At 49.1% G+C, this 27581-nt stretch overlaps 1 pseudogene; it reads left to right on the top strand.

The window, feature by feature from the left end:
• The first annotated feature begins 2006 nt into the window (after positions 1-2006).
• LOC144706369 (pentatricopeptide repeat-containing protein At3g12770 pseudogene) lies at positions 2007-4902 on the top strand (annotated as a pseudogene).
• The last annotated feature ends 22679 nt before the right edge of the window (positions 4903-27581 follow it).

Here is a 27581-nt window from a genome sequence, read left to right as displayed (position 1 = left end):
GACGATGCGTGGTGGCGACGCGGGTCACCTGGGTGTATTGACAACGAAAACACGTGATGGTGGTGATATGACGCGGGTTGGGGGCAAGACTGCGCGATTGCGGCGTGTGCGGAAGTGGTGGCTGCATGGTGGTGCCGTCAGTGCAGCAAGGCGACGTGCGAATGGTGTCACGACGCGATAGGTTAGCATGAGGGACAAGCAGATGGTGGCGTGATCGATGTGCAGACGACGACGGGAATGACGCGGGTCCTCACAGCGGTGCAGTGCGACACTATGGCACAACAGTGCGGCGTTGCAGGCGGTCGCGCCGTGGGAAGGTGCTAGGCGCGCGGTGACGCAGAGTGGCGCTGCATCGCAAACAGCTCGGTGACATGCATTGTGTGGATCAGCGGCTGGCGCGATGCGAAGTGGCAGTGGGGCAGCTGCAACGACAGTTGTGGCGGCAGGCAGGCACTCGTCGACGGCACCGCGGAGGTACGCGATGCGGCGGCAATAGAGTGAGGCACGCGACAGGGGGGGGGGGGCGTGAGGCACACATTGGTGATGCCGTTGGCGGCGTTAGAGTCTCCAAGGGGATGCCCAAATTTGCAGTGGCATTTTCATAAATAAGCCAAATGTAAAAAATGGTAAAAATAAAAGAAATTCAGTCTCTATTCCTTTTCTTCTATACGAAGTGAGGGGGTACCCCCTTTCTCGCCTCCCATACATAGAGGTATGAGTGGGCCTCTAGAAGATCCACATTTGGGTTCACCTATCCAAGTCCAAACACAAGGCATGGGTCCGAACGTGGGGGCCCACAAAATGAGAAGACATGCTACAAATACAAACGAGGATAACGTCAACCTCCGAGTGCCCGTTGACTTGGCCTAATACTTGAAGGCCGGGTCTTTCACCTTCGCGCTGACTCCTTGCGCTAGTTGAGACTAGGTCTTCGGTGCTAGATGGTCCGCACCAATATCACACAATGTCCCATTAGGTTGCTTTTGCAAACCCACAATTTGAATGTTGACTCTGCCGCTCCTCTCCCGCAATGCCTGCGCTACATGAGGTCGATACCTCTATGGTGCATTGCACCCCACAGGTCTTTGTCACAATATGTCTTCCTACGCCCCTCTAGAGCTAATTGCCCTGCGTGCATCATCTATAGGCATTGGTACCAAGCAGGGGGTCTCCCTGTCCCATGTTGTTATTGCCATTCTTGACTTGTTGCTTCATGAAAGACTAGCATCGATTGCACTCCAGTCATCACCTAGGACAAAGACAAGCATCGTTCCCAAAGTGTTTCATAAGGTGCGTGCAATGCCGCTGCATGCCCAGCCAGTTGGACCGTGTCTGCCATCAAGTGCTAATCGGGCATGCATGTAGACCTGCGATGCTTGCAGCACAATGTTGGTCGCTTTCGCCACCAAGACCACGGGTAGAGCCTCCGATCTTGCAGAATGGTAACGAAACACCCCATTTGTCTAGGAGGTCTCTGGGAGCATACCTTGATGGTGCCTTGTGGCCATGTGAATTGGCGCCAGGGTAGGGTTGGGGGTAGACATGGTTTTTATGTTCTGTTCATTTGAAACAACAAAAAATTTGCAGAAAAGAACCGTACAGGGCCTTGTTCTTTGTTCTGTTCTTTTTTGTGCAAAAACGTACAAAATTCACACCTTCCAACAAAATTCGCACAATCGAAAAAAATTCCCACATCCAAAAAAAATTAGAACAAAATTCGCACAAAGCGAACAATAGAACCGCACACGGGTCTGTGCGATGATCTGTTCGAGTTTGATATTGTTCTGTTCGGAAAACTGAACAGAACGAACAATTCGCACAAAAGGAACCGAACAACCATGTCTAGTTGGGGGCATGGACACGGCAACGGAAATCCACACAGATTGGGTACTTCATATTATACTTGTACATTGGTAATCTGAAATGATGTACTATGAACTTCTGGGACTTCCCACTCAACTATCTGGTCCAGCCTTCTCTTTCTCTCAACTACACATCATCTAAATTTAAACTATATCCTGCCTATGTAAAGCGCAAAGAACTGCGAGCCTCGATGGGGCAATGAAGCTCTCCCGCCTTCTTCCCTTCCAAACATCAAAATCCCTCTCGACCCTCGTCGATTCCCTCTCCCACCCATCTCTGCACAAACTCCCCACCGCCGACGCCCTCCTCCGCCGCTGCGCTGCCGCGGCCGCCGCCGGCAGCGCCCACGCCCGCCGCCACGCCCCGCAAATCCACGCCTTTCTCTTCAAATCCGGCCTTCTCCTCTCATCTCCCTCCCCCTTAGCCGGCCATCTCATCGCCCTCTACGCTAAATGCGGCCTCCCGAGCTCCTCCCGCCGCCTGTTCGACGAATTGCCTCAACCAGACGTCGTCTCCTGGTCCGCCCTCATCTCCCTCCTCGCCCAATCCGGCCTTCACTCCCAGGCCATCTCCGCCTTCTCCAACATGCACTTCTCCGGCGTTCTCTGCAACCAGTTCACCTTCCCCACCCTCCTCAAATCCTGCGCCAACTCCCAAGACCTTCTCTCCGGGCTTCAAATCCACGCCCTCGTCCTCTCCACGGGCTTCTCCTCCGACCCTTTCGTCGCCAACAGCCTCGCCCTCTTCTACTCGAAGCTCGGCCTCTTCCCCGACGCCTGGAAGCTCGCCAATGGCGTCATCTCCTGGAACACTCTCCTCTCCGCCCACGCCCAAACCCGCGGCTTCTACGAGGCTCTCTCCGTCTTCTCCGCCATGGGTCGAGCCGGAATCAAGCCCAACGAGTTCACCTTCTCCTGCCTGATCAACGCCTGCGCGGACGTCAGAGATCTCAGCCACGGCGAAGCTGTTCATTGCTGGGTTGCGAAGCTCGGCCATGGCGGGGATTCCTTCACCGCGAACGCTCTCGTGGACATGTACGCCAAGTCGGGAGATCTCTCTGCCGCGGAGAGATCCTTTCGAGAGATCAATCGCCCCGACACCGTCTCCTGGAATTCCTTGATCGCCGGGTTCGTCCTCTCGGCCCTCCATCTTCAAGCTCTGGAGCTCTTCTCGGAGATGACGGGGGAGAACGACAAAGGGCTTCAAATTCCGAACCAGTTCACGATCTCCAGCGCGCTCACGGCCTGCGCGGGCGCGGGGCTTCTCCCTCTCGGGGAGAGCGTCCATGGCGGAGCGATCAAGCTCGGGTTCGAAGCGGACGCCTTCGTGAGAGTCGGGATCATCGATTTCTACGGGAAATTGGGGAGAATTTCTTCGGCGAGAGTCGTCTTCCTCGCTTCGCCGGAGCTTGAATTGACCTCCTGCAACGCCATGGTTTCCGGGTACGTTCACTCGGGGAGCTTCGCCGAGGCTTTGGAGATGTTCGTGGAGGTGAGAAGAAGCGGGTGTGGGTTCAACAGGACGACGGTCGCGGCTACGCTGAAGGCCGCGGCTGGGCTGAGCTCCGCCGCGGCTACGGCCCAGCTCCACGCCATGGCCGCCGTAGCCGGGCTGCTCTCCGACGGCCACGTCATCAACGGCCTGGTCGACGCCTACGGCAAATCCGGCGATCTGGGTTCGGCCAAAATCGTGTTTTTCGAGAACCCTTTTGCGGACGTGGTCTCCCTGACCTCCATGGCCACCGCCCTGGTGCAAACCGGCGAGCCGGAGCAAGCTCTGGAGCTCTTCATGGCCGCCTCCGAAGACCCATCTCTCAAACCAGACGCCTTCCTCTTCAGCGCCGTCTTCAACGCCTGCGCGAGCTTGTCTTCTCTCGAACTAGGCAAGCAGCTTCACTCCCAAGCCTTCAAACTCGGCCTCCTCCGAGATAACTTCGCCGCTAACTCCTTGGTCTGCATGTACGCCAAGTCCGGCGATCTCTCCGCCGCTGAGAAAGCCTTCTTTCAAGTCCAAGGCAAGGAAACCGTGGCCTGGTCCGCCATCATCGCCGGCCACGCTTACCACGGCCATGGCCTGAAAGCTCTCGCTCTGTTCCAATCCATGACTGCCCACAACGTTGAACCCAACCACGTCACATTGACCAGCGTACTCTCTGCATGCGCCCACTCAGGACTTATCCATGAGGCTGAAAAACTCTTCTCCACCATCGCTGAGAAGACAGAGGAGCACTACTCTTGCATGGTGGACGCTCTGGGCCGCGCCGGGCGGGTCGAGGCGGCGGCGGAGCTCGTCCGGACCATGCCAGTTACGCCCGGGCCGGCGGTCTGGGGGGCGCTGCTGGCGGCGGCGCGTGCCAAGGGCGACGTCGAGCTCGGCCGGCGCGCCGCCGCCGAGCTTTTCGCCGTGGAACCGGCGAAGGCGGCGGGAACACATGTTCTGCTGGCCAACACCTACGCTGCGGCGGGCCTCTGGGACGAGGTCGCCGGCGTGAGGAAGACGATGAAGCTGCACAGGGTGAAGAAGGAGCCTGCCATGAGCTGGATTGAGCTCAGGGGGAAGGTGCATGCCTTTGTGGCGCGTGGTTGGAGCCATCCTCTGGGGAAGGAGATAAGGAGGAAGCTGGAGGAGTTGGGAGAGGAGATGGAGAGGAGGGGGTATGTTGCCATGGTAGAGGCTGACTTGCATGATGTGGGTTGGGAGGAGAAGAAGAGGCTGCTGGCTGGCCATAGTGAGAGGCTGGCTGTGGCTCTGGGGCTGATTAGTACTCCAAAGGGGGCCACTATCTTGGTGAAGAAGAACTTGAGGGTCTGTGTGGACTGCCACAAGGCACTTAAGTTGATAAGTGAGATTGAGTGCAGGGAGATTGTGGTCAGGGATATCAATAGGTTTCACCATTTCCGGGATGGGTCCTGCTCCTGTGGGGACTACTGGTGAACCGAGATGGAGAGTTTTTCAACATTTGTTCTTCCAAACCATTCAAATATGAAGTAATTTATGGGTAATCACTTGAAATGGAATGGGTATAACCCAGTTGACAAAGATGCGATTCTTTTTTACACTTTTTTCCTCTTCCAGTTAAGTCCATTGACCTTTTATCAGATGGATGTTTTTGGGGTAGAAAAAAACACCTTGTATAATTTTGTCATAGTCTGGAGAATTTATTACTCGAAAGAGTCAAAAAATACCAACAAAGTATCATTCAGGGTGGGCTTTATGGATATCAAACTTGTTTCTTTCCCTAGTCCTACCAATGTCGGAGAAAGTTGAAAGATAGTGTTTACAAATTTAGCATGCCCCCTTATAGATCTGAGCGAAAAAATTGTTATCGGGGAGAAAGGCAAAGTTGCCCTCAAAATTTGAGCTCAAATCAACCTTCTATATCATCATATATCAACAATAGAATTTGGTGCAAGCTGGGTTTTTGGTTTTCTTTATTATCTCTTTCCTCAACAGTTTTGTCACATTGTTCTAGGATTTTCCATCTCTAAACTATAAAAATTTCCTCCAAAGACTGGTCTCTAATTTTTGTGTTGTTAGTGATGACATAAGGAAAACAAGTGTGCCAATTTGGCCTTTCACGTGTGACATGATGATGCTACAATGAGCCAAAATAGGACTGATCATATTATTTTTAGTGTGTATGAATACATGGTGAAATGAGAAAAATCTAAGGATTAAAATCACAACAAATGCGGGAGAACATACTGACAGGTGGCAACATGACAAAATCATGAAATTTGATTAATGTATTAGTAGGGTCATGTGGCATGTTGCAACCCACGAGCACCAGCAAACCTTAAGTTTTTAATTATTTATTATTATTATGTTCGCAGGGACACACAAAGGAGCATGATTGTGACATGTACAATTTCAAAGAAGTCCATGTCAATCATTAGTCAAAACAGACATTTCTAGGACGTAGAACCATAAAAATGGGTAGGCGGCTGCGTGGATGAGAGAGAAAAAGAGATCAATGGCCTAGAAGTGCCCGGCCGCTATCGTCCACCGTGACGCCATGACGATTGATACTACTATCAAGACCAGCCGCAACATTATCCAGAGTCGAGATTCCCGCACCGTGAAGAAGCGCCCGAACCAGCTGGTTACCGCCCGGAAGGACCCCGTCATGACTACTAGGGCCGACCTTACGAGCCGGCCCCATTTCAGTACCAGGCCCATGACGCGTACAACGCGCCTTAAGTGCGAGCTTACCCACTGGCACACGAGGAGCCTCACTACCCGCCGACCCCTCAGATGACTCCGGCCCCATATGGCCCATCGCTGACTCATGCGCCACCATACGGCCACCAGGACTATTATGGGGTGCCTCGCGCACCCCTGGCACCACCACCGCCGTATGCGCTGGTGCCGACCTACGCGCCATGCGACCCGTATGCTGCCCCAACACCACCTATCCTGCCTCCAGTCGCGTCCGCGCCCCTTGCGCCATACACGCCTCCAACACAGAATGGGCAGTACACCCCACTGGCGCCACCTGTGCCTCAAAACGCCGATGTGCCAACAAATCCGTACGTCTGTTAGGATTACTGCCCGCCCCGCCGACCCCGCCCGAGGCACCAGTGCAAGAACCTCGGGAACACTACGGGCCACAGGACATTAGGCGACAACAGCCTGGCCGTCGTCACTACGACGATGATGATAGAGAGCAAAGAAGAGAGGCACTCCGTGCCATGATCTAAAAGAGTGTCCGAATCGAGGCACCGGTCTATGAGGGCACACGGAACCCTAAGGACAACACAGATGGGGAGTCTGAACTAGAGAGCTACTTTCAATGGTACGACATGGACTATAATTTATGCATCGCATATGCCAAAGCCCGGCTCGGAGGACAGGCTAAAATCTTCTGGAAGAACGAGAAGGACACCGCAAGATGACGCCGAGATCCTCCAATGATGTGGGACGGCATGTCTAGAAAGCTTAAGGATAAATATATCCCTAAGCTCTATATGACGCGACTCCTACTGAAGTGGATGGATCTCAAGTAAGGCAAGCGCAAGGTGGGTGACTACATCGAGGACTTTGAGGAACTCCGCATGCATTGCATATTTGTTGAGAGTTCGTAGATTCAGATCGCCCTCTTCGTACACGGCCTCCACCAGAGTTGGGTGCCAATGTGTTGGAGAAGAAACCCGGTGACTGTCGATCAAGCCTATAAGTTAGTGGAGAGCAACGATTCTCCTACGAGGACGCGACCCCTGAGTTGGCCCCAACATCCCGGACCACTACCACCCCCTCGACCCCGGCCACGACCACCAGGTCGTCCCCGACCACTGCATGGATAAAAGGGATTCCCTCGACCCCTAGGAGCACCGCTCCAATCCCGACTACTACCCCCGCGACACAAGCCACCTCTTCGGTCATTTATGGGGGCAAATTGCGTAATAAATTTGAATTGTTGTTGTAAATTTAATTTGCCAACACATCGCCGTCGATCGCGTCACCACGATCAACCGGAGTCAATACGCCTGCAATTGATGGCGAGGACGCCAACACATCGCCGTCGATCGTGTCACCATGATCAACCGGAGTCAACACGCCTGCGTTGGACCCGACGGCGAAGTCAACTGAAGTCAACCCGCCAAGGTCAACTAGAGTCAACACCAAAGTCAACACGCCGCAACCGTCGACTAGCACGTCTCCACCCGTGCACGTCCCTACGCGCGTCATGACACGACGCCAAAGGCAGATCCACAACTGCCCTTTGGTGTGACACGGCGCACGTCTTTACTTTCTCGTCAATTTCTCTTTCCTCCAAGGCCTATATATAGGCCATTGTTTTCAAGAAACACTTAGGCAGTCATAATTTCAGAAATTGAGTTTTGTTTAACTCTTCTTGGAGGGCTGCCCAGCCTCCCTTATCCCTCCTAACCCTAGCCGTCTCCGCCACCGCCGCCGCGACGTCGGCCTTCCGCCCTCTCTCCTTCCTCTCTCGCCACCCTCTCTCTCTCTCTTTTTCTCTCTCTTTCTCCCCCTCTTTCTCCCTCTCCCTCTCACCCTCTCTCTCGCCGAAGGCCGCCCAGGTAGCCCCGCCAGGGCCACCCAGGCCGCCCCAGCCAAGGCCGCCCAAGGCAGCCCAAGGCAGCCCAAGGCCCCCAGGCCGCCCCAGCCAAGGCCGCCCAAGGCCGCCTAGGCAGCCCCGCCAGGGCCTCCCAAGGCCGCCCCAGCCAAGGCCGCCCAAGGCCGCCCAGGCAGCCCCGCCAATGCCGCCCAGGCCGCCCCAGCCAAGACAGCCCCAGGGCCACCTAGGCAGCCCCGCTAGGGCCGCCTAGGCCGCCCATCCAAGGTCGCCCAGGGCCGCCCCTGGCCGCTCGCCCACGCTGCGCGCGCCGACCACTTGTCTACGCCGCGCACACGGCTGCCCGTGCACGCGCGCGCATCGTCGCCTGCGCGCGTGCGGCGCCCGCGACGCGCGCGCGCCGATCGCCTGCCGCGTCACGCCCGCGGCCGCCCGCCACGCCGCACGTCAGCCACCAATGTCGTCGAGGCCGTCCAACGGTTCGTCATCGACGCCGTCCATGCTTCGAGCCGCGCGCGCTACGCGCGCTCCGGGTGCGCTCCGCCGCACTCCGTGCACTCCACGCACGCTCAGCGCCCGCGCGTGCTGCTCCACGCGCTCCGTGCGCTCCGCACACCCTACACGCGCTTGGCACGCGCAGGTATTCGCCTCACCTAACTCTACGATGACGCCATCTACTCTCTACCAGGGCCGTTCAACGCCCGAAACGCCCAGGATCTTTCTCGTCCAGTGGGCCGCTCAACGCCCGGATTCGCCCAGCCTCATCACGATCGGAATTTCACGCACTACGGTGCCGAGGTACGCCTGAACCCTTTGGTGTCGAAAGTGTTCTCCATCCAGTGTTTTCTCGAAAAGTTTCCACCGCCGACAGAATTAGACTTGGTTTGGATTTCCACTTCTTCTCTCTCTTTCTCGAGTGTTTCTTCACGACGCGAATTCGGATATTGATTTCGGTGCTTAGGCATCGTCGCGGTGGGGGAAGACAGTACTCCCGCCCTCGATAAGGGTCGGAGTTGCACCACCAGATTTTCATCGGTTTTAAAGTCTGAATTCGACCGTGTGATTTCTATGGCTTGTTTTATCCCTTCCTCCAAACCCGTCCATCACCATTTACCCGTCGTCATCCCATTCATCTCCTCAGTCGCCCTTTTCCTTAGCTGTCCTACATCAAATACAATTAGTGAATAAGTAGAAGGTACTCAATAAGAGTAATTAGTTTAATAAGAGTAAAGAACAAGAAGAAGCTAGATAGATTGGGAAAGATTATTTAATTAAGTATAGATAGGTAAGCTAGAGAAGTATTTATATATAGTAAGAAGATATATAGGGAGAGAATAAATAATTATCTAATTATCATATGATTAAGTAGCTATAAAGATATAGAGATATTAAGAAAGGGAAAAGTGTAGATTAATAGTCATTAATCAGTATTTATATTAATATAAGGTTGCCTATAGTGGTAGAAGATAGCTTATAGAGGTATATTGTTCATTGTATAGTTAATATATATGTTTAATATGTTTTTATATATTTTTAAGATGCATTTTATAAATATTTCTGAAGTAAAAGGTGATTTTTTCGAACACCTTGAAGGTATTCGACCAAATTCCCAAGAGGAGGGTCGAAATAAGAGAGTTATATAGTTTATTTCATTATTGTATAGTTTATTTAGTTATTATGTAGTTTATATAGATTTATTTATACTAGAAAACAAAAATAACAGGGTATTTCTGTCAAACGCCCGTGAGGTGTCCGACAGAATGCCCGTGATAAGTTGGATTGGGATAGATGTATATTTTTTTTTATATTTTGTAAGGTAAAGAAGTATGAACTTATGAAATCGTAAAAATTATGCAATACACGTTCGGTGTTTGATTAAATGCCCCGGAGAGGCTGCGATGAAGAAAACACGTAAAAAACTTGATCGGTATCTAAATGTGAATGAAGTTAAGCGTCCATATGGAATGAAAATATAAATTCAACCATAGAGATTCATAAACATACCTGAATCGCCCTGATTTGAAGACGAGAGTGGCGGCACCGATTGTCGCCGCAGAGCTTCGGTTTAGGAGTTCCCTCTTTCTTCTCCTCTTTTCGGGTGCAAATTCAGGGACGCTCTGACTTTTCTCGGTGCCGCCCAGAGCTTCTTGAGCAGGCAGGAGGTTGTCATGACCCTCCTGCTGCTCTTGACACCACCGGAAGGAATCCCCGCAGCTTTGAGGCTTACGGTCAAAAGATGCCAAATTCGGGGACCTTCGGGCACCCTTTAACAGCTTGGGACGGAGCACCCAGGCTGTCCGATGGAGGGGGACGGCCCTAGGGGTCCTCTCGGGCCGTTGGATTGCCAGCAGTCCCCCCTCGCCGGTCGAAGATGGCCTCCGGCCAGCGGCGTTGACAGCCTGGGCCGGGAATGGACAGAACTGCCCCTGGCAGTCTGATCCTCATTATAAGCGTCCAACAGCTACAATTAAATCACAAATGTGGACTCTTCTTATGGTGTACCCCCGTCGTTGCCACATCAGCATCCCCATGAACAGCCCTATCAGCTGCCCCATCAACAAGCTCTCCTCTGATTTGTCCGCAGTAGGGTCCCGCGTCCGCGTCAGCCTCGCCATCCAATAAGGAATCTGGAAAAAGAAATAAAAGATATTAAGTAAAATGGGATAGATCTCACCGTTCGATCTTCTTTAAGAAGATTGGACAGATGAGATCATATCAGTCATACCCAAGAAGACACGGGCTTCGGGCCGCGATCGATTAAGTTGCTTTGCGGCCCAGCCCAGCGCGAAGGTGGAAGGGATTTTAATCCCATATTAGAAAAACTTTAAATATGTCGCGCTATAAATATTTCAGGATATATATATATATATATATATTATTGAATTGAACTGCATACCTCTTGAGTGCGATCATGTTTGTCACTGTAGGCCTGTGGGCCTAATTGTTGGTGTGTCTATTGGTCTCGTTGTGGGCCTCTATGTGGGGCCAGCTAGGCTTTGCCTGCCAGGCGCCGCTCCTTGCTGGCTGCGGGTTGGCTTGAGCGCCCTACGCTCGCCTACCTGTGGCTGGCTTGGGCACTGGTGCGCCTGGTCGGCCCTTGCTGGCCCATAAATCCAAATTCTTTATATATGTATATATATATTCTATTTTCTCTCTTTCTTGCAATATACATGACATAATAAATAGAACATTAGAAATTCACAATGTTTTAAATATATTCTACAAAGAAATTCTTGAATATGTTAAACATGTATAAAATGACACTAAATGCATTTTTATCACTTGCTCTACATAGTGCATGAAATGCAAATTTCTTATAAAATTGAAGACAATACACATGAAATGATCTTAAAATCACTTTAAAATGTGTATGATTACATGCCACACTTTAAGTCTATCAGTCATCTCGACCGCTTGCGCTTCGGCCATGACCTGTGAGCGTGTGCAATGCTTCAAGTGCAAGGGGTTTGGGCACCGTCGGTCTGACTGCCCTTCCCTCCTATATATGGATATTAGGGGGAACCTAATCGACCCTCCACCAGATGAGGATTTTGAGGTTGATGTCTATCCGGGTGAGTGGCGATCTGCATCTCTGTTGCCCCCATGGCATCTGACGTGGCTGGTTCGAGCGCGCCAACTGATCGAGCTGTCGAGGTTGCTGTTGTGGTGGCGCGTCGTGGGGTTGGGGGTTATAGATCTATCCCTCCCTGGAGACTTCCCGTGATGGTGTCGTCCACCGGTGCTGGAGTGGGATGGGAACTCGGTGCCGGCACAAGCGCCGGTGCTAATGCTATCTGCTCCCGGTCATTAGACCGGGGTGGGGGAATGATCATCAGCAGCCCTCTATGGGGAGTAGGGATCCTCAGAGGAGAGTCCCTATTGGCTCAAGTAGATGACTCAGCCTCGGCAATATCAGGTAAGGTGCCCTATCGGTGTGGACTAACTGGATCTTCCAGCAAAAGATCGAGAGCCTCGGGATCATACTTGTGACCCTCCTTCTAATGTTCATCATATACGATGGACCATGACTGACCGCGTGTTTGTACCATCCTATGGCCAGATAAAATCATAAAATAGGGTTTTCTATCTACGATGATGCAATGACGTGATATATGTATGCACATGCTTATGAATTTTGAAAGATGTGGTGCGTGCAATTCAAGTGCAGAAACGAGAAAAATTTGACCGATGGTGCTAAGTGCAGAGGTAGCACAATTGGCTCTCATACCTAATGTAAAACGACCGGGTCGCCCCATCGTGTCACACCACAGGGTTGATCATGATGAACGGGGCAACAACGTATTAAGATGCGCGTAACGTATTATGGAAACTCAATGAGAAAACGTGGCAACCGACTGATTCGGGTGTGGATCAAGTGACGACACTGGAAGGCATCAAGCCTTGTCCAGGATTTAATGATCGGAGCACTCAACGCGAGGACCGATGAAGTGAGGGACGAATTACCATCCGATGGCGTCCATATCGTCGTCGCTAACTACACTGACACCGCCAAGAAAGTGTCTACAATGAGAAGGTGGCTAATCCTACGATACCCATCAAAGGATCTCTCTCGAGGCAGAGGAACAGTCAAAAGATAGGCATTGGAAGACGTAACGATACTGCAAAAAATAAGGGGGCAGGATGTACGGACCTGCGGGCTCAGGCCCGGATGCTTTCTGGGATGGGCGGACCATTGGGCTTGACAGCAGTATTCCAGAGTGGGTTGCGGATGGATCAGTGTCACGTACAAGTAGGGAGGAAATTGCACGAGCAGGTCGTGGGCACCGGCCAAGGGCTCCACGCGACCATAGCAGAGATTCACACCCGAGTACCAGAACCAGGAGGGGGATCTCTCATCACCAGCAGGGATCAGATATACTGTTGTTCACGTCTTTAGTCGGGGCGGCCTTAGGGACGGGAATTTTCAACAGTCGGAATGGGAAGCCAAAATCTCCAGGTGATCGTGGAGCAGCAACGATGCTGCAGGCCCCACGAGTTGACAAATTACTATGTCGTCGTACCGCTCTTGAGGTGCCGAACCGGCTTACGCGGCTTCCAACGATCCGGACTCATGCATCATTGACCGAACGACGCCCGTGGTTCATGTGTTCTCCGTAGGCTCGTGAGCTGAGCAGTTTTCGCGTCGGTAGTGTGTCCCATGACCGCTGGAAGGTCCGATCGAGGAAGTGGGAGTCGGACCGTGCACTCAACATTCTTTTGAAGAGCAGGCGGTTACGTGGTTGGTTTCTCAGCCCACCAGCAACCAGGAGAGGAGCGATGGTAAATTCACGACAAGTTATTATCAGAGGGGGATTCTTCATCCTCCCAAGTATCAGGGTGTCGGATCTTTCTTCTTCCTCTCTATCTTGAAAGGGAATGGGAAGCTACACGGAAACCCTACAACAGCAACAAAACAAAACATACTTCTCTTCTTTTTCTGTTTCGAAAATAACATGTCCGATCAAAACGAATCCCTCCCCCTTCCCTTTATAGTGAAAGAAGAGGGGGGGGGGTCAAAAGTGCCCTAATGGGCTCTGTTAGGGGAAATGGCTTAGTGGGCTTGGGGGGGGGGGAGGAGCCCACTAAGCCCTTTCCCCTAACGGAGCCCATTAGGGCACTTTTGACCCCCCCCTCTTTTCTTTCACTATAAAGGGAAGGGAGAGGGCTTCGTTTTGATCGGACTTTTTATTTTCAAAACAGAAAAAGAAGAGAAGTATGTTTTGTTGCTGTTGTAGGGTTTCCTGTATAGCTTCCCATTCCCCTTCAAGATAGAGAGGAAGAAGAAAGATCCGCCATCCTGATACTTGGGAGGATGAAGAATCCCCCGCTGATACTTGGTAGTGTGTGAGGTGACCGCCGGAAGCTCCAATTGAGGTAGTGGGAGTCGGACCGTGCACTCGAGGTTCTTTTGAAGAGCAGGCAGTTACGTGGTTGGTTTCTCAGCCCACCAGCAACCAGGAGTGGAGCGATGGTAAATTCACAACAAGTTAGTATCAGCGGGGGATTCTTCATCCTCCCAAGTATCAGGATGGCAGATATTTCTTATTCCTCTCTATCTTGAAGGGGAATGTGAAGCTACACGGGAAACCCTACAATAGCAGCAAAATGAAACATTCTTCTCTTCTTTTTCTGTTTCGAAAATAAAAAGTCCGATCAAAACGAAGCCCTCCCCCTTCCCTTTATTGTGAAAGAAGGGGGGGGGGGCAAAAGTGCCCTAATGGGCTCCGTTAGGGGAAAGGGCTTAGTGGGCTCCTCCCCCCCCCCCTCCCCTCCCTAAAGGATATTTTAAGAGGGAAGAAGCATGCATGGCTTCCCCCCCTCAAAAAGGTAAACAAAAGACATAGAACACAAGAATCTCATGGGGGAGGCCCCCACACATGCAGGAGGGGGCCTCCCTACAGTCCAGGTGACAAATTAAAACTGGCGTCACAAAGGGAAACCTCTGTAAAACCACGAAGGACCTCCAAAAACTGTAAAGCTGCACTAATATGAGATAAAATAACATGACACAGATGCGATTTCAAACCTGGTAGTGGAAGCTCGAGTTTTCCACGTCGCCTTGGGCTCCACGACAAGGCTGATGATGAGTTGAGGTGTGTCCAATGGGATGGTCCTCCATCAATACCAATATGATGTAACACGACGTGCCATGATCAAATGGCTCGTGTTACACCACATGAGGGAATAAGTGATATGTGATGCAGTGGGGATAGATGAGGTGAGTTGTATTTAAAATTCAATGAGAAGCACGATGGAAGCCTACTGATCTGGGACAAAAATCCAGGTAACGACACAAGGGGTTGGGGCACGGACAAGCTCCCAGTGATTTGAATGATCAACTCGAAGGCCGACGGGGTGGGGGACGATCACTGCCTGTGAGCGTCTCGACCATCGTTGAGAGAAATGAGACCCGACACCAAATAATAAATCCCTAACTTGAGTTTCGGTGGGTAGCCCTATGACACGAGAACTTTCGGCAGAGGAGCAAACAAATCATCACTAATGGACATAATAGTGTTGTAAAAAGAAGGGAAGTGAATATGGACTTGCGGGCTCGGACCTGGATACTCCAGGCGGATTGCCGCTGTCATGGAAACTGACGAAGGAAGTCTGGGGCGAGAATAATTCTGGGTGTGGACAACATTGCAGAGGCAACATGCATGGGCGACGGTGATGGCAGTGACACAATGGAGGGCAGCGCGCTGCACAGTCAAGACAACGGGTGGCGCAATAGTGGAGCTGATGGCGATGCCCTCAAGTTATCTAGGTTTTATATAGGTTTAGTTAAATTTTCATGTTTTAGTTAGGGTTTCCCTTGTACTTCATGGCGGCCTATATATAGGACCCCAAGGTTAAGATGAAAGAGGATTATCTTTTTGAGATACAATTTTTTGGAACAAGATAGAGTAGGAGAGAGAGTTTGAAGAGGGCGGCGCCGCCGCTGTTGGCGGCGCCGCCACTGTTGGCCTGCTCCTCGCCGGCCACCCGCGCGCGCTCCCGCCAAGCCTCCGCCTGCGCGCGCACACTACAGCTGCCATGCGCGCTGCCCACCGGGCTGCGCCTCATCGCCATGCCCCGCCACGCGTTCGTGTGCCCGTCGCGCCAAGCCGCGCGACGCCGCAGCTGCCACTCGCTGCCCGCTATGCTGCGCCGCATCGCCGCATCGCCGCGTCGCGCTGCCCGCCATGCCCGTGCCACCCCACGCCGTTGCAGCTGCCACAACCGCTGCCTCGCCGCGCCCCACAGCTGCACGCGCGCCCGCTGCCGCGAGCCTTACCGTCACGCCGCGCCCAAGCTGCGCTGCCACACCGAGCCGCACCGTCACGCTGCATCACCGCGCCGCTGCGCCCCGAGCTGCACCGCCTCGCCGCGCTTCGTGCCGACCCTGGAAGTCGCCGCCACGCTCGAGCCGCGCCGCCGTGAGCCCAGGAAGCGCCGCCGCGTGCCCTGGGCTCCACCATCGGCCCGGTGGGCCAACCCGCCCATTGGGCCGGCGCTTGGCCAGGCCCACCAGGCCTAGCCCAGCCTGGACCAACGCGCCCGGAGGCGCCGCAACCTGCTCCCCGAGGCACCGCGGCTGCCCTAGCTGCCCCAGCCTGCACCTCAAGGTGCCGCCTCAGCTGGATGCCCCTACACGCGTCCCTAGACACTGCCACATCAGGCCTTAACTCCAAATGGGCCAGTCCAGTTGGACCGCCGGCCCAGATGGCCTTATGGGCCAGCCTATCTGGGACCGCGGACCAGACCGCGATCGAGGCCCAGCCCACGGCCCAGTTTGTGGCTCAGCCACGGCTGCCCGCCGTCGCCGGACTAGCCCACGGCCGACCACTATCAGCCGCGACCGACCACTATCAGCTGCGACCGACCACTATCAGCCACGACCGACCGTCGCCTTTGGCCGCTGCCCGCCGCCGCCTCTGACCGCCACCCGCCGTTGCTTCTGGCCGCCGCCTCCGCCCGCCGCCTGCCGCCACCTTTGGCAGCTGCCCGCCGCCACCTTTGGCAGCTGCCCGCCGCCACCTTTGGCAGCTGCCCGCCGCCGCCTCTGACAGTCGCCCGCCGCCGCCTTCGGCCGCCATATGCTGCCGAACCATCCGCCACTGTCTCGTCATCAGAACGGCTGACCTGCCCGCCCACCGGTCGCCGGGCCTACCAACGCCTCGACGACTACCACGTGGACGCAGATCATGTGTGGATAGCGACACCCTCGGCTTCTACGAATTGAGGCCCCTCACAAGACCTTTCCGGGACACCGCATGCGGGACGTGCAGTCCGAGGCGATCGTCCCGAGAAGGACGAACGGACCACTCCCACCGTAGGATGACGACGACGTCATCCTACATCAGGAGCACTCAGTGCAGCGGGGTGTGCAGGCGCGCGGTGAGCATCGTGCAGTCGCAAGCAGGTCAATTTTTGCGGCGGGTGGCCCTACGAACTACCATACAATTGTGCGACATTGTGCACAGGGTAGAGCGCCAAAGGGCGGTTGCTGCTGTGGTCACGGCCGGGGCTGACCGAGGCAACGACAACTGAGCGGGGAAGTGGGTAGCTGAGAAAAAAAAAAGGAAAAGCAAGAGGGGGGCTACGAGCGGGCGGTAGCGTATACAAGAATCATGCGCGATTGGGTGTCGACCATGGACAATACAGCTGGTGGCTGCGCGTGTGCGGGGGTGACTGATACATGGGAGGATGGCATCTGAGCAAATGGCAGCCGAGGAGTCACGGTCAATGATTTGTTGAAGAGGGCAAAGTTTCACGTGCATGGAGCGAGAGCGGGCGGTGACGACATGAGGTTGAGGAGCAGCAGTCGAGAGGGGTAGTAGGTGGGCAAGCCTGCACCGCGCATGAGAGATAACCACGACGGAGAAATCAGAACCGTCGGGGGTCGTGGTAGAAATCGTAGTCGGTGGGATGGAGGCCATGGGGTCACTGGTGGCCTCAGGAAGCACAGTGATCGGCACTGGCGGTTCTCTCAGGGCCGGAGTGGTGCAAGTCGGCTGCGATACTGTGGGCTTCCGAGGCGAAACTCAGTTGCAGCTAGAAGTTCCGGCTGGTGGAGACTCAAGCTGCCTAGCGGTGCAAGCCGAAGGCAATCGGCGGCGGCTCGTAGGCGGCGGTGAAGGGACTTGGGTGGTTGAGGCAGTTCCGGCGATTCTCTATGACTGAGATGACCTAAAAAAAAGAAGGTAGACAATTTCCTTCCAAAGGGAGGAAGCTGTGGAGACTCCTGGTGCACAAGCGTGGTTTTTTCCTTTCTCAAGAATCTCCAGCTTACATGTTATAACCCTACCCCCTTTATATAGTAGGAGGGGGGGATTGTTGCCCTAATGGGCTTTCTTCGGGAAGAGGTCCAGCAAGGACTCTCCCCTAAGAGTCTTAACAAAAACAAAACTCTCACAAAACAACAACCAAAAAACACGAACATGGGAGGCCCGAACACGGGGGAAGGGACCTCCATGCAGTCGAAAGAAATGACACATGCGAGAAATAAACGATGCTAATAGTTTATTCATTAGTATTATTGTGTGATGTTTATAATGAAGTCCTTGAATACATACAAAGACTCACTGAGTTATGATGAGATCATTATGTAGTTAACACTAGTCTACAAACATGTATTCTATATATTCTTATTCACAAGGATACTCGAGATGGACACCGAACTACCTATAATGAATAACAATATCTCGTCATACATGTACCGTAAGTATGGCTGATCCTGAGGTCAATAGTATTGGAAATATATTTTGTGGGCATGGCAATCAAACATTATGTATTTCGTTCCATGTTCATTAATAGAACATATTCATTATAGTGCATGTGTGATGCTTGTAATGGAGTCCATGAATATATGATCGAACTTAGTGAATTATGATGAGATCATAATACGGAGATCACCATTCTTTAAGAAGGTGTTCTAAATATTCTTATTCAAAGGATACTTGGGAAGGATATAGAAGTATCCTAATAGAATAGCAGTATCTTGGCTCACTCGTATGGTGAGTATGGCCAGTCCCGTAGCCATAAGTGTAGAGACACTAAGGATAGAGAGTGGGTGCTCTTTAGTGGAAAGAGTTAAGTGAATTGATCCGTACGAATCCTTGAATGGTATTAGTGATCGCCCATCCTGTATCTGATATCGGATGACAATATTGGGATGGATACTGAATCGGGTATCAAATAAAATACTGTTCCGATATCCGTTTTTACCGATATATAGATATCGGATGACAATATCAGATATTGGTTGCTATAATACCGAGTACTGATATCGTCATCCATTTTGATATCGGCATCTGTCTCTGTCTCTTGGGATGGATGACGATACTGGATCTCAGAGTTGGATTTTAGTTATTTCGATATCTAACATGGAATTAATCCCAATATGCTTTCTACACTTGGATAAAAGGCACTGTACATTCACATAAATTAAAGTTAAAACTTGGTTACCTTGAATCATAGTACGTTCCTTCCTCTTCCTCTTTGTCTTCATTCTCCATCCATCTTCTTCCTCTGTCCCCCTTCCTAGCCTTCCTCTCCCCCCTCCTTCCCCCTCCTTCTCTTCTCATTCTTCTTCTTCTTGTTCTTATTGTTCTTGTTCTTGTTCTTCTTTTCTTCTGCTGCTTTTCCTTCCTCCTCTCGCTTCTTTTCTTTTGTCGATTTCCTTCCTCTACTTCTCTTTTTTTATGACGTCTCCTTCCTCCTTCCCTCCTATCCTTCTTCTTTCATCATCACCTCCTCCTCCTCCTCATCTTGTTCGTTGCCTCGTTCCTCTAATTCTCATTTTTCTAGCGTCTCCTTCCTCCCCCTTTTTCTCTGCTCCTTTCTTCCTCTTCCTCTTCTTCTTCTTCTTCTTCTTCTTCTTATTATTATTATTATTATTATTATTATTATTATTATTCTTCTTCTTCTTCTTCCCCCTCATCCTCCTCCTCTTCTTCTTCGTCACCTCCTTCCTATTATTCTCATTTTTCTGCCGTCTCCTTCCTCCCCCTTCTCTCTTCTCCTTCTTCTTTCCTCTTCTTCCTCTTCCTCTTCTCCTTCTTCTTTCCTATCCTTTCTCTTCCTCTTCTCCTTCTCCTTCCTACTCCCCTCCTTGCTTCCTCTAATTCTCTGTTTTCTACCATCTCCTTCCTCCTACTTCCTTCTTTTCTTTCTTGTGTTCTTCTTCTGTGGATTTTTTTTCTCCTCCTTGTTGTTGGCCTTACTACCATTCTTAGTTTCCTCTTATAATTTGTTATGTGTGATAAGCCTAAAAATGATGCGTAATTACGTCATTGTTTGGGCTTTTAGACTTATGCAATAAAATTTATAAATACCCTTAATCACTAAATACTGTGTATAGAGCAAGCAAGGGGTAGAACCACAGGGAGGCACTAAGCAAGAATTTTTATCCGATTTCAAATAATTTAATTCAAGAATGAATTAATTTTTCACTTAATAGACTTTAATTATATTTATAATTAATCAAAGTTAAGTAGAAACTTAATTTTGATTTTAATATTTTCGGTCAAGACACCCAAGATAGGATAATTTTAATTATAAGATCAGATTAATTCAGATTACTGATTTTCCAATTATGATAAAATTTTAAGACAATTTTTATGTATTAAAATTGGGAATTAATAATTGAGAAGGGGGTTTTGAAATTGGACTTCAAGATGGACGAATTTTTGGATGAAATTTTATATTTAGGTTTTTTATATTTTGAATTAAATTTATAAATAATCAATTTTGAAATATAGAGAGATAAAATAGACGAATTAACCTAGAGAGACAAAGTGAAGAATTTGGGGGAAAAGTGAAATTCGACCCTAATTTAAAAAATCTAAAAATGCAGAATTGTTCAAAATCAATTTAAAACTAAAGATTAAAAGCCAGATCTCGAATCAAAATTAAAATGCAATGCTAATTTCATTTCAAAACAACTTCAAGGGCATGTACATTTCGCCCATACCTTGGCGTTTTAGAATCATTCAAGAAGAGGTTCAAAACACAAATTAGAAACTTACAATTTTCAATGATGAATCCAGATCTATTGACTTTCAAAGCAACTCCTGTGTCCTTCCTGGCCAAATCCTTGGGGAGAGCCTCAAAAAGTGATTTTTACGTTTTTCCAGACCTCTATTTAAAGATCCAACCATATGGATCGTAGAAGGGTAAAAGACAAACATGCCCTCAAAATTACAGCACAATCAGACGTCTAGATATCAAGATATCATCATTTTACTGAGGATTAATCTAGGCTGTTGGATCTCATTAATCTCTCTTAAAAATGGCATTTTCTGATTGGTTGGTGCTTTTCTTTCTCATTTTCCCCATTCTCGGATCACGTTCTGACACATTATGCAGGCTTCCACAATGCGCAATCATTGGAGAATTATTCTGCAATTTAATGGAGGAAAATGCACCGGGTCGTGCTCATGTTTTTGTTTTTATTTAAAAAAATCAGTAAAAGACAATAGGAGGTAAGCTTAACGTATTTTTAATGTACATGGAATCAATTGCCACGTGCATTTAATAAATGTGGCTACTTGATTCCACGAACGAGGAATCTATTGACTGGAAAAAAATAAATGGGAAATGGATTATTAATGGCACGTGTGTCAGTTGTTGCGTGCATTAAATGCACATGGCTAACCGATGAGGAATAATCATACGTTAATACACAAAAATTTAAAAATAACAAACAAAACACACCTTTTTCTCGTCGCCCGCGCCTTGTACTTTCATTGTATCATGATTCGCCCACTATGGCATCGCGATGCGCGATGCCATAATGAGCCAATAATTGATTAATTTTTTTACTTATAATTATTCACCCAAAATTTTGGGCAAATGACGGGGATGCCTCTAATTTTAATATATATATAATCATATTTAAATATAGAAAAAATATAAAAATTATTTCTTAGAATTCTAAAGTCATTTCTTGGCTAAATGATGGGCAGAAAATTGTAAAAACAAATATGGAAAAAATTCTAGAAAAATAGGAAAACCCTTATCAACCTCTGGCCAAGTATTTAATGCCCTGTAAAAATTATTTCTTCAATGAAATGAGGTTAAATACCATGTAAAAATACTATAAATTTAGAAATAACAATAAAATCAAAATGTATATCATTTATCTCCATTTATATATGATAAGATGCAAATATGGCCATTAAAACACATAAATATAATGTAATATTCATTAGTTAAACATTATAATTTTCAAGTTATCAATGTGTTAGGTTGTAGTGAAACTTTTATCATGTCTTGTTTGCTTAGATTTCTTAGCAGATCATATCATAAATTGTTCATATTTTCTAGTAGAAACAAATGCCTAGAAAGTGTGCATTTGGATATATAATGCTGATAACCTACTTATGGTTCACAGAAGTATGACCGCATCTGGAAGTACTGTCCTACCCCAAGTCACCTCTAGGGTGGAGACCCAAGATCTGTGAACCATGTCGAAACATCTCATGGTTCACAGAGTCAACACGATCAAACATATCAATCATCGTAGACTACATACCTATTGGTGATGGGTACTATGCATGTCTACTATGTCGTGAGAAGAACCCTATCAATAAGAAGAAAGCGATCAGGAAGCAACATGACATGAGAACTAATGCACTTTGGAGACATTTCAAAGCTTTTCATTCTTCACATTATGAGGAGCTAAAGGGCATTGTCGATAAGAAGCAACCATCAATGACCCAGGCTAAGGTGGACAACACATGTGATGGAGCGCGCAAGTCCACTCCATCAGAGACGTCTTCGGAGCTGCCATCATCATCATCGACGGCCGCACGACCGGCACGCCAAGGCGAAGGTGAAGACACCCAGGTTCAATACCCCCGGTGAAAGCACGTCCGCGCGTTTGAATGTTTTGATTTTTGGCGGCCCTTGCTAGTTCTGTTCAGTGTTTTATCATGTTCATGTTCGTCTTCGTCGAATCTGTGTTTGTCGCATCATGTCCGTATCGTCGTGTGTCGCATCATTCGTGTCATCATCATGTTGTTTAATTTTCAGTGTTTTGTTTTGTTGTTTTAAAGGGGGTCCTTATGTATATGGAACCCCCTTATTGGACCCCCCCTTAAGGGCCCATCTTGACCCCCTATATAAGGGAAAGATGGACACCCTAGGTCAGCAGACCAGGAATTATCGAAGTAAGATTTTTTTTCATCCTCTTGGTCTCACGAAGGAAGAAGAGGGAGGAGGAAGAAGAGAGGAAAGGAGAAGAGGAAAAGGAAGAGAACTAGAGGGAAGGGTGGAGCAGGGCACACCACTAGGTCATCGCTGAACGAGCACACGAGTACGTCGTTCCCTCCAACAAACCCATGCCAAATGTCCCCGCACTGAAGTTACGACATGCCGGGTTTGCAATTGTCTGGTCGGCCTGCCAACCTCCTTCACGGTCAACGATCAGCACGGCACGAGACCAATTCATTGCGCCGAACGCACAACTACATACAGTCGCGTGTGTCTCTGATCGCATATGCACCACGTGATCAGGCAGGCGTGATGCTCAGCGTCTCACCGACTTGGCATGCCGCAGATCACCCCAGCCTCCTAGCGAGCTGCACTAGTTGGCTGACGCACAGGTGCCCTTTTGTACCACCGACTATACCTACGTGAGTGCACGACGCTGCGCCCCCCGATCGAGGCGTGCGCTAATGCGCTCTTGGCGATGCCAATCTCTATCTCCCAGACTTACCCCGCAGTGGTCGATCGATCCCGCTGCACGATTGGCTGTTGCACCATTCATGTGGCAACCATGGTCCCACACGTGCCACAAATCGTGATCGCCACCTAGAGAGAGTGCACTTGCGACCCGGGTGCCGCTCAGCCACGGGACGTGCAATTGTGATTCGTTCAGCTGTCAACAGAATCCACCTCGTGGTGGGTATTGCACTGCCCACCTGCTGAGACTGCGGCCCCATAGTCCACTCAGCACAAGGGCACTCGATGACCCGTCGACCGTCTACAAATGACGGCCACTGGGGTGACTATTCTTCGGGTCAACTCGTCACCGCCAGGCCGCCAGGCCGTCAGATCCAGTATCCCATCCTCGCCTTATGCGGCCCGAGGGGATCTTGCCCTATGCTGTGACGTTGCTATTCACTCTACTCACTTGCACCACTACGACTTCAAGGCCGCCGTCCCCGACCGCGCTGATGCCGCACCTGGAGTTGTCCAGCCACACATGCCCCGACTGTTCAGTCGTGTGCCCCTGGACTGTAGTGCTTGCCACTACATTGGGCCACCGAGTCGTGTCCGTTGAACTCGATCGACGCACGAGCCGCTTAGCTGCCGCACGCCACTTTTCCTTGCCTTCACACTCCAACACTTTGCTCCAACACCGTGCCATTGCCACTTGTCGAACTACTCTATGCTCTTCCCCGGCACGCCTCCGTCGTACCTGCCCACACCGGTTGCTGCGTTGACAAGGATATCAATGATGGATGACATCACCGATGAGGTACGTCATTCCCCTTTACTCATTAGTTATATTACTTTCTCAAGTATATTTTTGGCTGGACTCCACCGCGCTCGGGTTAGTTTAGGTGAGGCTTTAATTATTGAAAACTACGAATTGAGTGATTTCCTAGGTACGGGTCGAGCCTGTCCGTTACGTGCGAGCGCCAACAGAGTTATTCTGCTTGACACCGTAGTTGCCGTCGTCGCTCTGACAGGGTCAGAAGGTCACCATCATTGTCACCGATCGCCCACCCCGGAGTTCAGAGCTCGGCGAAACCGCACAAGTCGGGGCCTGCACCTACACCGTCTAGGACACACCATCACATAGTTACATTCCCCATAGGAAATTACCCGTCGGACGATGTCATCGACGACGTCCGGCATCAACATAGAGGGGCAAACTGACGACGACCTTAAAAAGAGGCATATTCCTGAAGAGACAAAAGATGTCAATGTGCGTTTCACTTGCTTAACATATTTCCCTTGGAACATCGTTCAGAATTTTGCATTCAAGGAGTTGTGGCTCTATGCAACACATGTGGACTTAGACCCCCCAAGTGCAAAGGTGATGAAGCAACATATGATCAAAATGCATGGACGCATGAAGGAAGGGTTGAAGAAGCTATGGGATAATGTCCACCGAGTGTCTCTCATTATTGACGCATGGACTGCAAAGAATGGTACTGGTCTATCAGGCATCACCATTCATTGGGTGGACGAGAAGTGGGTGTACCGGGAGTGAGTACTTGCCATCCAAAAGATCTTCGGCAACCACGATGGCGAGAATACGACATCTGTCGTTGTCCAATTCCTAGAAGAATTTGGCCTACGTCCAAATATAATTACCTCTTCTAAATTAGCCATGTGATTTTATACATAATATATTTTTATGTAGGTTTACATTGTGACCACTGATAACGCCTCTGCTAATAAGAGGATGTTAGCAGTGATTATGAAGAAGATACAGAGTAGCGTTAGGCAATTAAAAGAAAATAAAAGCTTTGCTATTCCTTTGTCCCATGTGTCGCGCACATCTTTAACCTTGTCATCCTAGCAGAAACTAAAAGCTTTGCCATTCCTTTGGCCCACACATTAGTGCCCGAAGAAGGTGATGCGGGGAGAAGATCTGATCAGTTTGATAGCGATGAGGAGAACTTGCATGGAGATATATTATTAATGCCTGATGACACTAATGGAGGAGATCATTTATTATTTCTGGGAGATGTAGTAGCGAAGGTGCGGATGCTAGTGTGTGACATTCAAAGCTCGATTGTGCAATGAGAGGAGTATGCCAAAGTGTGTGAAGAGGACCCTGATGTTGAGGATAGTAACATGGTCACGTTGGACTGTTTGATGCGTTGGAACAACACATATACTATGATATCTTCTGCTGTGAAGAAATGTGATGTGATTGATGAAGGTTTGAAGAGTTTTAACACAAAAGGGAAATCGATAAATATGTTGAAGGATGAGTGGGAGTTGGCGAAAGAATTCTATCGCATTCTTGGACGGTTTTGTGTCTCTAGTGATCATGTTTTAGCCAAATTAAGACTTCGACTTTATGTGGTGTGATGTTCATCATCGAAGGTCTCCAATAACATATCGACGATGTAGTCCAAAAAATTGAAGAGGGAACCTTCTTCTCTTGTATACGACACTTGCATGAAGGAGATCGCTCTAACATGGCCCAAGCGTGCAAGGCGATGCAATGCAAGTTAGCGCGATATGCAGAACTCCTGTGGGCGAAGGAAGCAATCACTATAGTGGCATTAATGGACCCATTCCACAAAGGGTCCATGCTTGGTGAGAGCATCAAAGAGTCAATAATTGCCTATATACAATCTCTCTTTCCACGTGACTTGCTAACACATACAATGGCTGGTCCCATTAAAATGGATCACTTAGAAGGAAGAGATTTGAACTCTTGGCTACGGAGCACTATGTGAAAAGTCCAATGTACACAAGCGTCAACGAGGTCAGCCTTAGATGAGTTCAGTCAATATCTGACAGAAGTCGTGCCTGATGAGGGAGTTTTTACACAACTATCTTGATGGGCTAGCATACTGGCAAAACGATTCTCTTTACTTGCCTCAACTACAAGAGAATTATTATCTGTTTGTGCAACGAGTGCTCCTACGGAATGAATGTTCTCTTCGTGGCATGCTATTGCCATGTAAAAGAGAGCCCATTTATAACCAATAAGCATTGAAACACTCATCACTATGAAGTGTTGGCTGCGTGCGGACAATAAACGATGGTACAATGATGTTGAGCTGGATTCGGATGGTGAGGATGGCGAAGATGGAGATGTTGCCATGTCGAAGTTTACATCCCTAACATCCCCAGCCGTATAATGCATATTTTAAATAACCATCATATTTTGTTTGTTGTCCTTGACTATACAGGTGATGACGAAGTCAGTACAAACCTTTGATGGACTCATGGAGAAAACAAATGCTACGATGGAGGGCATAATTTGTGGTCAAAAGATTATAAAAGAAACTTCTTTTGTTGCAAAAATATTTTGCCGAACTTCATGACTATGATAACATTTTACAGTTGACCATACTTTTTGTCATCATAGGAGTGTCAAGTGGATGAGGATCTATACGCACACGTAACCAATGGTGCATGCTCCATGAGTAAATCGATACTCACTCTTTTGTATCTTCTAGAGCACGATGTATAGCTTGGCATCCCACGGGTTGGAGGCTTAACATTTTGATTGGGTTAAATTGATCCTACATTAATTACTCTTTATGATTATATAGTTAATTAAATTGGAAGGCCAACAAAGGTTATTGGGCTTCTGAAGTCATTAACTAGACTGATACACATGCCTAGAGGGTCATACACAAATGGTCTTTTGGACGCCAATAGATATAATTAAAGTTTGAGGGTTTTTATGAAAAATGCCCACTAATATAAATAGGGGAAGGCCCTAAATGAAATTCACCCAGGCCAGAATTTTTCAAGGCTCTTCCCCTTCTCCCTTCTCCCTTCTCCCCATAGCTCCTCTCCATTCCTGATCCGATCAGGACAATATAACGAAGAAAACAGAGGTTGAACGGAGCTCGTCAAGATAGAGGAGGAGATTCAACGTCTGAGGATCAAGTGGATATCTCTAGAGGCTTCACACATGAGCAACTCTACATGACTCACTCGAGGATTGAAGAGATCACGGATGCAATCTGTGCCGAGGTTATTCATTTCAATGATTTATTGATGCCGTTATCATTCTGTTATTACTCTTCCGCTGCAAGGAATCATTATGTTCATCCAAATCAAGGCCTCCATAACTTAATCTATATGTCATAAGGTTTGAAAATAAATATTCTTATGTCATTGAAGTTATTGACTAGACTGATTTATGTATCAAATTACAAAGCACTATATGTATATATCTTTGTGGATATACATAAGTTACAAGAGATTTTGTGAAAATATCAAATTTAATTATGAATAGAGTGAATTACCCATTTTAGGTGCCACACAAGGTAGATCTAGGAGCCCGCCCTTGTCTTTCCACTTCTCAGATTTCTCCCCCTTCTAGTGAGACTGGATGGTGAGAATATCAAATAGATATTTAAGGGAGATTGAAGAAGATTAAGGTTATCTTCATCATTTTGGTGATTGTGTGGATACTTCTAGAGACCAAACACACAAACATCTTGAAGTTACTATTACAAGGAGTAAAGTGATAGTGGAATCG

The sequence above is a fragment of the Wolffia australiana genome, chromosome 8 (assembly GCF_029677425.1).
Source record: "Wolffia australiana isolate 7733 chromosome 8, ASM2967742v1".
Lineage (NCBI taxonomy): Eukaryota > Viridiplantae > Streptophyta > Magnoliopsida > Alismatales > Araceae > Wolffia > Wolffia australiana.
This window is presented reverse-complemented; position numbering and strand designations above follow the sequence as displayed.